The sequence below is a fragment of the Tursiops truncatus genome, chromosome 15 (assembly GCF_011762595.2).
Source record: "Tursiops truncatus isolate mTurTru1 chromosome 15, mTurTru1.mat.Y, whole genome shotgun sequence".
Taxonomy (NCBI): domain Eukaryota; kingdom Metazoa; phylum Chordata; class Mammalia; order Artiodactyla; family Delphinidae; genus Tursiops; species Tursiops truncatus.
Window position 1 is genome coordinate 13,369,699 of NC_047048.1, and position 14,586 is coordinate 13,384,284.

At 48.6% G+C, this 14,586-nt stretch overlaps 1 protein-coding gene across 3 annotated transcripts in view; it reads left to right on the top strand.

Moving 5' to 3' along the window:
• The window catches only part of GALNT17 (polypeptide N-acetylgalactosaminyltransferase 17), a 443,347-nt gene that overhangs the window by 299,221 nt on the left and 129,540 nt on the right, over positions 1-14,586 (top strand). The window lies entirely within an intron of this gene.

Consider the following 14,586-nt stretch of genomic DNA (forward strand, 5'->3'; position numbering starts at 1 on the left):
GGGCCGCGGGCGTGAAGTGTTGGGTTTGCAGGGGTCCAGAGCCGCGCACTCACTACGAGCACGCTTCACCTTTCCTCCACTTTGCTTCTTTCCCTTGGGTGATTTGTAGAGCCTGGGGACCTTGTTTCCAGGCGAAGAAAGAAATGAAATCTAAACGAAGACCACAAGGGTGTGACATCCATCAGCATATTTTAAAAAGTCATCTTATGTCTCTTTTGCAATTATGGTAAGCCAGCTAATTCTGGGTCTGGGTTTTGGCAAGTTGGAAACGTTACAGCAACTCATCAAGCAGAAACTGCTGGTCCCGGATTTGCATCTGTGACCCTGCGCAATTTCCCATTGGCTGTTTAAGGCAGGGACATACGTGATACGGTGAGCGCTTTGCCCGCTTTTCCGGTTCCTTTGAGTGGGAGCGGCCATGAAAAACCAAAGGGGTGAACACACACAGCCCTTTTCTGGCAGGTCAGCTGAGGAGGGGCCGCTGTCCTCGGTGCAGGTGACTGTCCCAGGCTCCTGCCCACACCGGTCCTGATGAGCTAAGTCTTCCGGGTCCCCAGCCTTGCCCAGCTCGGGGCCATAGCCCTGGTTTTGCAGATTAGGAATCTGTAGTAGGAGGTGTGACAGTCTTCGTGCTTCACCGCCCTCCAGAGGACCGTGGTCCCTCCCCACGACAAGCCTCAGACCCAAGAACTACCATTCTGGAGTGTCGGACGTTCCCGGGAGAAAACCACGAATGCCATTGTGTGTGTGTTGAGCGCATGCACGCGTGCGCGTGTGTGTGTGTGTGTGTGTGTGTGTGTGGACAGCTCCTCAGCCTAACAATCTTCCAGTCACTCGCCTGTCCGCTGCACTCACTCCTATCTCTGTTAGTTCTTGTGCTCAGCGCTGTTCTACATGTTTATGTTTGCTGTCTTATTTAATTTTCACAAGAATGTTTATGAAGTGGGTGTAATTATCTCTGTTTTGTAGCTAAGGAAACACTTGGCTTCCCTGAGTCTTAAACTTGCCCAAAGCTAATAAGTTTGTGGCAGAGTTAGGATTCAAACCAGAGCCTGTGTCTTAGTGGGGGGTGCCCCCAAAGACCCCGAGGATGGGATTCGAGGCAAGCAGTTGATCGGGGGGAAGGTTCCAGAAAGCACAGTGAAGGGGAAGCGAGGCAGTGGGGGGGAGGCTTTTAGCAAGTGAGCCATTGCTGAGGGCGGCAGGGGCCAGCCCCGTGGGACCTTGGAAAACCTGCGTGGAACACAGTCAGCATTCTCTCAGGAGAAGACTCAGGGTCTTTTTATTAAGAGTTTTATTGAGATGTAATTCATAGGCCATACAGTCCTCCCATTAAAGTGTACAACTCACTGGCTTTTGGTATATTCACAGAGCTGTGCGTCTCTCACCATAATCAACTTTAGAACATGTCCATCATGCCAGAAAGAAACCCCGTACTTCATAGCCACCATCCCTCAGCTCCTCCATCCCTCCCAGCCCTAGATAAACACTAGCCTACTTTCTGTCTCATAGATTTTGGAGATTTCGTTCACTAGATTCTTGGGTCCTGCATCCCTTGGGTCACTCCTGGGTGAACCTTGATGCCCTGGCACATCCTGCCTGCCCAGAGTACAGGCTCACAGGCCAAGCTCACATCCACCCGGAGAGCACAAAACACCCCCAGGCAGAGAGGCCTGGAAACAGAAGACCTCAGCAGGTGTCTGTGTGTGTGTGTTGGAGTGTTCCCGGGCTGCGGGCTGGGCTCTGACGGCATCTGCTTAACCATGCTGCTTCCCGACGCTGTCCGTGGTCCTCTTCGCTCCCAACTATCTTCTTCTTTTTTTTTTTTTTTTTTTTTTCCATTACGCGGGCCTCTCACCATTGTGGCCTCTCCCGTTGCAGAGCACAGGCTCCGGACATGCAAGCCCAGCGGCCATGGCTCACGGGCCCAGCCGCTCCGTGGCACGTGGGATCTTCCCGGACCGGGGCATGAACCTGTGTCCCCTGCATCGGCAGGCGGACTCTCAACCACTGCGCCACCAGGGAAGCCCCCAACTATCTTCTTTGCTTCCCTCCGTTAAACGGCACCTCTTTCTTCCAAGATCCAGGACCGCTATTGTGAAAAGCCTCTCCTCCTCGTGTTCATGCCATTTACTGCATCCTCTTCCCAGGTGGGAGGGACTGTGGCTTTCGAAAGGCTGGTCAGGGCATGCGTCTCCCGTCTGAGACGTGAAGGAGGATTGGACAGCCGAGCAGAGTTCTGCGGGGACGGCATCCACAGGGAAATGGGCGAAGCAGGAATAGACTTGGAGTTTGCAAGGATCGGGTAGCAAGCCCGAGGGCCTGGAGTGGGACTCCTGAGGGCGGAGGGCCGTGATGAAGTGGGGAGAGAGGGTGGGAGCAAGGTCCTGCACACAGGCTCTTGGTGACCTTGGTGAGGTGCTTGGATTGTATTCCAGAAGCAGTGGGACGCCTTGAAGAGCGTTAATTAGCAGGGATGCGACCTGATCTGACCTCCTGCTGAGACGTGGTCCACCGGCTTAAGGACTTCATCCCTTTAGCTCTGGATTCCTGTTAGTCTTCTCCAACCCCACCTGGCCCTCATCCAGCCATTAAACTCCAGTCCCATGACAGGTCACTAGCACCCTTGCTGGCCCCAACAGCACTTTGTGCAAATTAGGAAAAGGCACGAGACACTTTACTGCCCTCTGCTGGAAAACCATCATAATTAATATACACATCTATGGTCTTGCCCCGCTAAATTTGGGCAGTGCACAACCTGCGCCACCACGTGTAGCAGCCCTGCCTGCCATCCACAGCAGACTTCTCTGACACTGTTGGGAGTAGCAGGGTTCCCTTCTCTTGTCAGACATCCCAGAGTCCTACCTCCGCTATGTGTGTCTGATAGTCACTGCCACATGCCACTGTACTCCTAGGACCCATGTCCCATCTTCCTGGTTGGAAAGAAATTCTTTCTTTCTTTTCTTAAATGTTTTTTTTGTTTGTTTGTTTTTTGCGGTACGCGGGCCTCTCACTGTTGTGGCCTCTCCCGTTGCGGAGCACAGGCTCCGGACGCGCAGGCTCAGCGGCCATGGCTCACGGGCCCAGCCGCTCCGCGACATGTGGGATCTTCCCGGACCGGGGCACGAACCCGCGTCCCCTGCATTGGCAGGCGGACCCTCAACCACTGCACCACCAGGGAAGCCCCTTAAATGTATTTTTTATTGAGATATAATTGACATTTTTTTAACTTAAGGAATTCTTTCTTTTACCTGCAGTAGAGTTTGTCCCCGTACACTGACTGTATATCAATGTACAGCTAATTTGGGATCCATCTTCCTGACCTCACTGAGGTCACCCTTCCTTGTCCAGATGTGCTATGAGGTGTGACAGTGAGAAGTGGCTTAGGGGACGTTTTTTCTAGCTCTGTTCTCACCACCTGTGTGGACAGCCCCTGACTTCGAGCACCTAGGTCAGCCTGGCCGCCTGCACCTCACAAGAGACCTGCGGCTCCACCTTTCAGGGAGCTGCCGCGTGAGAAGATGTCTGCCTGGGTCATTGCACAGACGTCTAGAGGGCAGCTTTGCTTTCCAGCTCCCTCTGTTTCCTTGTTCTGGGCCTCCTTCTTACGCTGTGGGGGGTGGGGTGGGGGGGGAGAAATATTTGAGGTTGGAGATGTTTTCCAGGCTCTCAGCTCCACCACGTGGGAAGTGGCCCAGTTATCCCATTCGGCTATGCCCCAGTTATCCCGGTACTGAGCTGTGCTCTGGTGCTGCCCTGGGCATCATTTTCTCTCGCTTCTGACGGCCAGGCACAGACTTGGCTCCGTGTATGTGTGTGTGTGTATGTGTGTGGGTGTGAGGAATGTGGTATGGGGGGCGCGTGAGGAGAAACAGGCCCGAGGCCCAGGCCGCCTGTCAGGGGAAATATTTCGTTGTTGTCAAATGGGCCAAGATTCCTTTAGCTACAACCTGGCCTCCTCTTCTGGAGCTCTGCGATTTCCCAAAATGGCAAGCGGAAACTAAAACACTACATTAAATAGCATTTCTATGCAATGAAAACACATTAAAATGGCAATTAAGTTTCACAAACAGTCGTCTCTGTGTTCCCCGGGTGGGGTTGGCTGTTTGTGTAGCTCTTCAAGGATGGTCTGTTGTAACTAAAGGCTGAGTCGTCTTTTTAGGGAATGAGCCACATTCCATGGGAGGCAAGGAACGCTGCGTTCTAAATCTTTTATTCTTCCCCTGGCGATTTCAGTTTCTTTTTAACTCTTTATTATGGAAAATTTCAAGCATTTACAAAAGTAAAGAGAACAGTGCAACATACCTCCATGGACCCATCACCCATCTTCAACAAAGATCAACTCGCAGGGGATCTCCCTTTGGTTATTCTTCTTTCCCCTAAGGTATTAGTTATCATTTTTCCTAAAGAGAAAAACAATGGAGGAAAATTCTGGGAAGAGAAGTTGACATGGGCTAAAAGCTTTCTGATAAACCATAATGGAAAAGAATTGAAAAAAAAAGAATATATGTGTGTGTGTATATATATATATATATATATATATATATAACCGAATCACTTTACTGTACACCTGAAACTGACAAAATATTTAAATCAACTCTACATCAATAAAAATAAATGAATAAAAACTTTCTGGATCCCAGGACTGTGGCTGCAGTGATTTCAAAGACAAGTGGTACCTGGCCCCAAGGAGCTTAAGGTCTGGCTGGGAAAACTGATGAGTCAAGTACAAGAAGTCATGATGTGATTGGTGTTATTGCCCCTACAAGGCATTACGGGATCATGTGGGATGCAGGGTCCCTAACTCAGCTGGGGAGTGATCAGGGAGGCATCCTGGTCAAACCTGAATGGGTAGGCATTAGCCAGGTGAAAGGTAGGAGCCTTTTGAACTGACGAGCAGTGTTCCTTCCTTTTCGGGACTGGGGGTCTTGCTGTCAGAGACGCCTTCCTTGAGAGATGAGGGACCGGTTCCTACTGGCTCTGCCATCGTAAATCTCCACCAGCTGTCCCCTCTCCACCTGCGCCCTCGTCAGATGCTCATTCCTCTCTTTTGGCAAACTGGCTCATCCCCTTCAGCCATACACCTGTCCACCCTCCCTCCCAGGGTTAATACTTCTGAAACCCACTCTCATCCTATCGTTACCTTGCTCAACCTTGTCCCGCCTCCAGCCACGTCCCTTCCTCCACAGATTGACGTCCAAATGCTTGCTTTGCAGTCACGAAATCTAAATTTCTTGCTTTGGTCAGTTTCAGTCAGACAGTGAACATGTCCGTGGGCAGTAGAGGCAGTGAGCAGTAGAGTTGACATCCCCCAGGAGTGTACCTATCCTCTCCCCCTGACTCCCTAGGGGTCTGTGCAGCTGCCGGGAGACCCCCTGGGTAGATGTCACTGCTCACCTCCTGCTGAAGCGTGTTCGTGTATATAGGCTACATCACCCCAGTTTCTCTGTGTCTTTCATTTTCCCCCTTGTGGGCTCTGTGGTCTAGAAAGGATTTCATCAGGGCTGGCAGTAAGGCCTTTTGAGGTTGGTCTTCTTAGGAACATTCCTTAAGGTTCGGACGGGGCCTGTGATGGTCCCCCCTCTCTCCTCATTCAGGGGTGCAGGACCTCTTTAATTGGCTCATCCATTCTTTTTCTCCCTGTGGGGAGAGGTGAGATATTACCTTTCTCATCCTTATAGTTGGGGAACTGAGTAATTGTTCAGCATCTATGGTGATTAGTAGCAGAGGAGGATCGGGGCTTGGGTTTCACTGTCTTGGAGGAGAGACGGAACAGTCCTCAGCCTGTATTCACAGGGTCGTGGGGTCGACTGTAGAACCCCTTCATTCTAGAACAGGCCGTCTGAGGGGTGGAGAAACAGCCCTTCTTCTCCTCCTCCTTGCCTGCTTCCTGAAGAGCTTGCTGCAGACCGCAGAGGGCAGAGGGGGCAGGATGCACCTCACGCTCCCCGGGTATGTAGGTTTCTTGGGGAAGATGGAAACAGGCAGGAGGTACCTGAGGTCAGCCCACAGGTGTGACAGAGCAGCCCCCCTGCCCCAGTTGGCACCCACTTCCTCCTCTTCTGCCCGTCCCCCTCTCACCCACCACAGAGTCCCTGTTCATCCAAGATTCCTGCTTTGTCCTTCGGGGCTGGACGTACCGTGTTTGTCCTAGCTAGAATCTACTCCATTCTCCCAGTTTCACCCTTGGTGTCTTTGAGCTTAGAGCTCACAGCGCCCCAGTGGGGGGTTTCCTGGGCCACCTGGGATGAAAGTCCTCTTGGCCAACTTTATCTTGTCTCTTGTGTCACCATTCCTCAGAGCTCGAAGTCACCCCAGGGGCAGCTGACAGTCGTGTAGGGATGTCAGAGAACTCAGGAGGGGACCGCTGCTTCCCCTGCTCGTTTGCCCATCTTCCTGATTTTCATGTGAAGCTGTTTTAGGAATGACACAACTTCAGAGTGTCCTTTTTCCAATCCATTTCATTAAATTCTGTTTTCAGTTTTGTGGTTGTTGTTTTTCCTATTAGATTAGACATCACTCTATATAAGACTTAAGGACGGGGTGAGGGAGGGATAAATTAGGAGTTTGGGATTAGCAGATACAAACTTCTATATATATAAAATAGATAAACAACAAGGTCCAACTGTATAGCCCAGGGAACTATATTTAATATCTTGTAATAAAACGTAATAGAAAAGAATATATATATATATATATATATGTATGTATAACTGAAACACTTTGCCCAGCATTGTAAATCAACTATACTTCCATTTTAAAAGAAGACTTAAGATGAATATAGGATAATGAAGGTCAATCATTTAATAAAAAAGATTTATTGGCTGCACCTACAGTTCTCCATGGGGGATACATTCCAAAAGCCCCAGTGGATGCCTGAAGCCTCGGATAGTACCACACTCCATAAACGATGTTTTTTCCTATACATACAAACCTATGATACAGTTTAATTCATAAAGCAATTACAGTAAGAGATTAACAACCATAACTAACAAGAAAATAGAACAATTATAAGAGCATCCTGTAATAAAAGTTATGTGAATGTAGTCTCAGAGCATCTTAGCGTGGACATGTAATGCCTTTTCTGTCTTAAACGCTTGTCATGCACTGTGGCCCTAACTTTTGCATCTTGAAGTGTGACAGTGAAACCAGCACACATTTCTTTTTCCTGCTTCACAATTTCACGGAGAGAAGATTGCGTCTTCCCGTAGATCTTCGCAACCTCAATGTATGATTTTTTTTCCCTGTCATTACGAAGCTGAGAAGTTTCTCCTTTTCAGTTAAAGGAAGCACTTTACAGCTCCTCTTTGGCACAAGTTGCCAGCATCCCTCCTCTTGTGCTTTGGAGCCATTATTAAGTAAAAAGAGTCAGAGGAATCTAAGCGCGGTGATTCCTCGACAGTTCATCTGATAACCGAGGCAGCTACTAAGCGACCGAGGGGCAGGATACGCTGAACAAAGGGGAGATTCACGTCCCAGGTGGGATGGAGTGGGCTGGCGTGCCATTTAGAACTTCTGAGTTGGGGAGGATGACTGTCCCTATGCCAGGGGCTGTTCCAGATGTAGGGATCTCAGTGGTGAATGACACAGAGAACCCCTCTTTCCACGGTGCTTACAAATGACAGTAGGGAAAATCATGAAACCAGCCAGCCCCAAGCAAATTAAAACAGAGAACCTGGGTCTGTGATAAATGTCCTGTAGGAAATTGAGTGGGGTGACGTGAGTGTGACATGGGGACTGCTGCAGGGAAGCTCAGGAAGGATCAGCCATGGGGAAAGGGAGCAGCTTATGAAAGTCCCCCGGGGAAGGCAGTGCTTGGCCCCTTGTGGGAACTCGAGGGCCAGCAGAGAGGCAGGAGCCGGTGGGGGGAGCAGAGAAGGCAGCCAGGGCCAGGTCAGGGGGGCCTTCTCTGCCAGGGCAAGCAGGGAGCATTTTATCCTTAGCTCAAGGAGAAGCCTTTAGAGGGTTTTACATAGGGGCATGAGTGATCTGATCTAGTTCATAGAAATGAAACGCAAGGATGCTCCTAGGTGAGGACCAACCTGTGCGTCTTCTTTCTTATTTTCTATTGGCTCTGCTCATTTGCTTCCCTTGATTTCTGAAGAAGACAAATACTTGATCTTCATATCGTCATTTTTACTGGCCCTTTCCTTTGGGATCCAAGTTCTCACCCAGAAATTGCTTTCCCCAAGGAACTCTGGTTGGGTGATTTGCCATTGCTTCAAGTCATCCTAACCTGCTCCACTTGATTGTGGAGTTTCTGAAAGTCCGGGATAAGCTGTGAGATTTAATCACCCAAGAGCCACAGTCCAGCATGTACTACTCAAATCAATATGCCTTGAGACTGTTATTTCCAGAATGTCTTCTCAACTCGGTGAGTCACCAGGAAGCTTTAGCGTAGCTGTAAAGCCCCAGAACACGGCAGCTTTTTCTCTAATCATGATTTGGATAGACTCTCACACAGCCCCTTGGGCGGGAGGAGAAGAGATGGATGTTCTGAACAACACATCTTTCTAAAAGCCACTGCCAGGCAAGATTAAAACCTTCGCCTGGAAGGAAATTGGAAGATTCTCTGAGTTCCAATAAATGGTTCCATGCCTATTTTTACCCTGTCCCTTGCTTGGATTAGGTCAATGGTTTAGTCAGTGAACATTGGCCAGTCCATTCATTTATTCTCACATTCATTCTTTTTGTAACCACACACTCTGCCAGATGTCCTGGAAGACACTGAGAAGAGAAAGACAGCGTTTCTTCCCTGCAAGAAATCACAGGGATTCTTTAAGGTCATGGTTGAGGACATTCAGGAATATTTCTGTTTTCCAAGTTAACGCGTTTGCGTCAGGTAGGGGGGATACCTTCAGAGCAGAAAAAGCCAGGAGAAGCAGATAAGTTGGCTCAGGGGGGTGACAAATAGAGAGGTGTGATCTAGAAGTAGGTTCAGCAGTTATTCTAAAGAGATCTGTGTAACTACCATGTCAGTATGGGATGCAGGAGAGGCGGAAATGAGCTGGGGCCATTATCTACCACAAGGCAGCGATATTCATTCATTCAGTGAACATTTATCCAGCACTTACTATGTGCTGGGCTTCTAGGAGGCTCTGAGAAGTCAGTGAGATGCAGCAGCCCTGGCCCACCAAGAGTTCACAGTCCAAGGGGGAGACATCCATTTAGGTAGGTTATTATAATACAGTGGGGTCAGACTATGGTGGATTTATGCAGAGTCCCATGAGGACCTAGAGTTGAGGGGGCTTCCCATCCTGTGTGACCTCTCCAAACCTCTTCCTGGAATTCCACGTTAGGGGAGATGGGATGGGACATCTGGGCAGAGGGACCAGCATAGGCAAGGAGGTAGGAAGCAGGATGGTGTGTATAGAAGCTACAAATGCATCCTTGAAGTGGATGATGGGAAAGGCAGGAAGATGGAGGGGCCACCCTCCCTTGCCCTGGATCCTGATGCCAGGAAGTTGACTGTTTTATTCTTGGTCAGGGTGATTCCTGGAAAGTTTACTAGGCGGGGGTGTGGTTAGGAGTCTGGAGCAAGCGTGGAGGGAGAAGATGGGGTGTGAGATACAGGAACCCAGCAAAGGCACTGCCAGGAAGAGAGACTAGGAAAGAACGAACGGGAACAGCCAGTGGTTGGCTTGGACTCAGTTTGGCTCAGTGGTGAATGACGCCGGTTCCCTCTGTTTCCCCACGGAACCCTACAGTAAAATCTGCTAAGGGGTCAGTGTGATCGTTGGGCACTCCCTCCAGGTAGCGGGAAGTGGAGGAGAGCGAAAGCGGACTGTGGGAGATTCCTGAGGGCCATGCAGAGCCTGATGATTCCGTGTGTGTGTGTGTGTGTGTGTGTGTGTGTGTGTGTGCGCGCGCGCGCGCTGGAGTCCAGAATGTCACATACACCTATTTGTAGCACAACAGAGCTGTGACTACAGGTGCCCAGACAGATGCCAGCTGTCTTTCTGAAGGCAGATTCCAGGGCTGGCATGGGTTTACTTCTGCGTTTGCATGCCAGCGAGTCAAAGGCCAGGCTTAGCACACCTGTCCCCAGGTGGCCAGAGTGGCCAGGTCTGCCCAATATAGAGGTTGCTTTCTGCCTCTATGCTTGTTCACCTGCCCAGGGAACCTCCTTCAGCCCCTGCTCACCTCTCCCTGGGGTCTAGACCACCGATTTGCAGGGCCTGCCTGGGACCCCATCTTTGTATTAACGGCTGCTGCCCGCACCCTCTCCATGGAACGTCCTTGGAACGCTGGTACCGACGTGGCAGCCTTTCTGCCCCCAGTGGATGAGGACGGCAGTTCATTCAGATCACAGTGGCTGAGCCCAGCTCTGGGCCTGCTGCTGATGTAGGCTCCTCCACTCTCTTCCTCTTGGACTTCTTGTGTCCAGGCTCTGAGCCCAACATGTGTCACCATGCTGGCTTGCTGGGAAATGGTTTCTTCCCGAAAAACATTTGGTGGCAAGTTGAATATCGTCAATCATACTGTAAAGAAAGGACAACAGATTACTAGCTGATGGCATTGTGTTTATGACATATCTGAAACGGTAACAGATGGTCTGTATTAAAAGTGTAACCGTTGAGTGAGTACTCCCACAATCCTAGAGGATTTTTTCCCCTAAAGTTTTGCTTCTAGAAGGAGTCATAGAACATTAGACCGTAAGAGCCCGTGAAAAGCTTCTCATCCAAATGTCTCATTTTGCAAACAAAAAAACAAAGTACAATGACGCTAAGTGATTTGCCCACGGTCACTGAGCTATTTAGTGATGAAGTTGAGATAAAACCTGGGCCCCTGGCATTCAATCTGGTGTTCTTTGCGCAGTACCCTTGGGCCTCAGGACCCGCTTTGTCTTCTCTAGGAGAAAAAAAGAAGGACGTGCCAGAAACCCACAGAGTTGATGTGTTCCTGGCACAACATCAAAAACTGCAGACAGTCCTCGCACCCTTTCTGCAGTGATGCAGGTGATTCTTGGGGCCTCTGCTGGCGTAAACTGACCACACACCTTCACTAGCCCTCTCCTCAGGCCAGTGATGTGGTCACAGAGCCCGGGCCTCCTCCCTGGTGGAATCTGGTTTCCCCTGGGGTAGTTTTCTTAAGATTGAGAATGTTTGGATCAGTAGGGGAATAAATCATCCAAGTTAAGGGTTCTCGAAGTTTGCTTCCTAGACCAGCAGCATCAGCATTCCCTGGTAACTTATGAGAAATGCAGATTCTCAGCTCCCCTTCCCCCAGCCCTAGTGACTAAGAAATTTGGGGGATGGGCCCAGCAAATCCTCCAAGTGACTCTGATGCCACCCACATCCAGGGACCACTGGTCTAGGCTGTCCCGGGTACACAGAGCTCCAGCAGAACTCTCCCCAAAGTCCACGCATGACCTCGGTCTCCAACCAGCTGAGCAGATGGCCACGGTAGACCACATGGATTTCCTAAAACATTTGGTACTTGCCCTCGGAGAAAGCTGTTCAAGGAAGTGCTGTCCTTGTGTTCCTGAGATTATAACCCCTCTGTCTCAATCTTATGAAAAATAGTGAGTGGGCCTTATCAGCGCAGCTGTCTGATTTCTATGGGCTAGAGGCACTGACTTTCATTGTTCTGAAATTAATGCTGCCACCCTTGTTTTCTTTTTGTTTGTCTTGGCCTGATAAATCTTTGCTGATCTTTTTAACCTTTCTCTGTCATTCTGTTTTCAGCATGCTGCCTGTGAGTCGTACGTGGATGAATTTTGTTTTTAAACTTAGTGTAAGAGCCTTTCCATTTTAGGATGGGGTTCTGAATTCTATGTGATTATTGTCAGGAAAAGACATCATCGCCCTTACTTTGTGTTCTGGTTTTTGCCTCCTGTTTGCAAACGCCCTTGGCCTTCATTTTCTACCTTTTTCTCTGCTGTATGTTTTCTTTGTTTTTGTCTTCTCCAGTGATTTGGAAGACATACATTTTCCTTTTAGTTCTATTACTTCTATTTATATTTTCAAAAACACTTGAAGTCTATATTTTTAAATGATCAAACTCAAGAAGAAATCCCTATTGGTTGACTCCATCCGAAATAAGACAAGGTGTTGAACTCATTTAAATTTTTCCTGTCCCTTGTCTTCCCTGCTCCATTCCTTCTATTAATGAAATCTGAGGGTTTAGGCCTACATTATTCTCAGTTTATTAATTTTTACACTAGCTATCATCTCTTTGAAGAATAAGACTTGGGCTTCCCTGGTGGCGCAGTGGTTGAGAGTCCGCCTGCCGATGCAGGGGACACGGGTTCGTGCCCCGGTCTGGGAAGATCCCACATGCCGCGGAGCGGCTGGGCCCGTGAGCCATGGCCGCTGAGCCTGCGCGTCCGGAGCCTGTGCTCTGCAACGGGAGAGGCCACGGCAGTGAGAGGCCCGCGTACCACAAAAAAAAAAAAAAAAAAAAAAAAGAATAAGACTGACAGTTGCATGTGTTTCTGTGGCCACATCTATTATAATCATCAGACCTGTTTAAATGTGTTTAGTGCCAGCCACAAATTTGTTTAGTCCAGAATTTTCCCACTTTTCCTTTTTCATTTGGATTCTTCTTTTAGTAGGATGTTAGACTTTTTTCTCAGCAAAAAGTTGTTGTGACTGCTGCTTACGCATGGTGCCAGGAATAGAAACAGGACCTGGGTCATTTCAATTTCCTTCTCTCTCTCTCTCTCAAACACCAACTTCTTTTCCGGAATCTGCAGCCAATTCTTCACAAACTGGTTGAACCTAGCCAGAGGACCAGGCAAAGCTTCTCACTTGGAAATGCAAAATATATTCTTTTGTAAACTGGAGTCACACCATGCTCGCAACATTTCCAGACACTGCCCTGCTTCACTGGTTTAACCGGCAAGGTTACATCTGCTTAAAACGACCTCCTCGACTACCAATGCCCAGAAGCAGGCTCAGCCTTCCCACTGCCACCTCCTCCATGAAGCCCACCTTCATCTCCAAATTTGATGTAATCTCTCCACGGCCCCTCCGTCTGCACCTCCTTTATGGCAACGGTCATTTTCTTTGCTTTATTAGTTATTAAATGTCATATCCCTATCACTTCCATCAACCTCCAAGTTCTATGAGAGTCTTTCATTAGAATTTTAAGATAGAATCTAGTCCTATTTATTTATGTGTCCAGCCTATATCTAGCACAATGTATTGCTCATTTATGAGCATGCCATCCACTGTTGTCATAATTATGATTGTTGATGGAGATATTCAGTAGACTCTGAATGAATGACGTGAATTCAGCATACTTGAAAACATCCCTTCAGTAAAATATTAAAAGGGAAAGAAGGTCTAAAAGATAGTTTAGTATGATATATAAAAATCACACAGGAAAACCATTATGCGCGTCATTAAGCAATACGAATCCACTGAGTAGAAGAATTAGAACCAAGTCATCACAGAACGCCACCGTTTAAGTGTGAAGAACGACTGCTTTACCTCTGATTATGTGAGATCAGTCCTTCGAGAATGTCATTAGGTTTCCTGGGATGTAATTGAAAGAGCTCTCAGGCTGGAGATTTCAGAGCCCCAGCTACGTGGAGATCCATTTTTCCTTCCATTCTGATCTGATTATTATCCTGTCCTCCACAGGCTGACGTTGAAGGCTCACTTTAGTCTTGACTTTAAGCACTGTGTAAACTTTTAACTGTCTTTTCTCACGGTGCTCATTTTATAGTTGGTTTGTTAATAAATGTTTGCCATCTGTAGCAAATCTTCAAATGTAGCAAAATCTTCAAATGTCTGCAGTGAAAAGCGAGACAGGGAACCTGGCATTTCATCAGAAGAGACCTTGATTTTCTCCTTAAGTACGCACACATGTGTGCTCTCTCTCTGACGCGCACACACACACACACACACACACACACACACACACACACTCTCTCTCTCTCCCTATCACCGTCCCCTTTCTGTATTCATCTTTTCTCCACTTTTGAAATATGACTGTTGGACCAAGATTTTTACCAACATTCCCTTCCATTTTTGGGGGGCTAAGTAATTGAGGCTAGTGTGCCAAACCCAAAGGGTCTCTGCAGGGGAGATATAAACCCGGCAGAGAGCCTGAAAATGACTCATAGCAGGACAGGGGGCTCCAACCTCTCCTTGACGTCTGGGATACAGGATTATGGAGCACCCTTGGATTTCATTGTTGCAGTTTTGGGTATCACCTCATCGTCTGGGAATTCTTTCTGTTTCACGTACTTCTGTTTTCTTGGCCAGAAGGTTTCAGGCAAGCGTAACACACGTGCGTCTCTGGCCTCAGAGCAGGCATGGTGCCCCACGAGCTGAGCCCAGCTGGGATGCGCCGTCGGATTGGGGCCAGGATTCCAGTCTTGTCCTTTGGCATCAGCAACAACCAAGCTAAGAAGAGCGCTTATGCTCTGTTATGTGGCATAACCAGTGACCCCGCATCTTGGTGGCCTCAACAGCAAAAGGTCACTGTTGCTCATGTCACATGTCATCTACGGGCAACCGTGTGACTCTTCTCCGGGCTGTGGATTGACTGGGAATCTGTTCTACGTCTTCTCGTTCAGGGACCCAACCGAAGAGTCGTACCTGTGGGTACGTGATAGTCTTATGGAGGGGGCAG